This window comes from Triticum aestivum, chromosome 4A (genome assembly GCF_018294505.1).
Source record: "Triticum aestivum cultivar Chinese Spring chromosome 4A, IWGSC CS RefSeq v2.1, whole genome shotgun sequence".
NCBI lineage: Eukaryota > Viridiplantae > Streptophyta > Magnoliopsida > Poales > Poaceae > Triticum > Triticum aestivum.
In genome coordinates, this window is record NC_057803.1 from 226,672,194 (window position 1) to 226,673,327 (window position 1,134).

Sequence of the window (1,134 nt, forward strand, 5' to 3'; positions counted from 1 at the left end):
AAACAAGGCCTAAGGGGCATGGGCCCTCCAGCATGCCAGCGGCAATTCTGCGTGTGGCCTAGGCTGCTGGTGAGAGGCAGGTCGGGCCGGTATACGAGTGCCGACTCTATGAAGGTCGCGGTCCATGGGATTAGGCCCACGGAGCACGTTCCTGGGGAAACGTTCTTCCCGCAGAGTGGCATCCTTTCAGGCATTCCGTGGAGGAGAAACACGATCTTCAGGGTGGCTCTCCTTGAAGTGTCCTTGCCAACAAGGCCACTGCCCGCAGTGCACAGCAAGGTTCGTGGGACCTTGGTGTTCACGGTACTGACATCGAGCACATGCCCATGAGGCAGAAACAACCTTTTGCCTGGCTCGCGCGAGCAAAACAGCACTCCGAACACACCCGACCCTCACAAACCCGGCTGGCATGAACCAAACAACCCATCAGAAGACGCCTGTCGCAAGCGGGCCAGCTCAGCTCGAGGCCGGGACGGCCCCAGCATATATCATGTGCGTCGCTCGACCCGGGCTCAAGTGGACGGCCCGTGACGGATGGATTGGACGGTACGCCCGAGACCACCGTCATTGAGCCCGAACAATGGCTTGCCGCGGGATCTCTCGATGGCATTCCGAACAAACCGATCTACCTGGCAGCTCGGGCCGCTTGGGCCCGACTGGACGGCGTGGTGCGCTCTTGGCCACTGTCATTGGCCACGGCCGCACCGGCCAGCCCTCGTGGCACGCCATCCGTTATCGCCATCCGATAACGGATGGCGTGGGCGCCACACGCGAGTCGTCGGTGCAACTGCAACGCACAGGGCGTCTAGAGCAACCGGACTAGCCAAGTGTGAGGCGAGGATACCTCCAGGCATGTCCGAGCACATCTTCGCGCACGATGCCTCAGCCACGTGCACGGCCGCCTCGGCCCAATGACGATGGCCCTAGGCGAGCTGGACGGTACACCTATCATAGACCATCCAGCCGGGTTGCCCGGGCAGATCGGACGGCTTGCATCGGCCCGAGAGGCTCCTACGGCACGCCACGGCGCAACAAGCTCTTGCGACATGCCACCGTGCAACGGACATCCAGGAGCCTCTCTTCATGCGTAAGGCTGGTACTCCACCATCCTTTATAGGAGTAAAAATTATATAT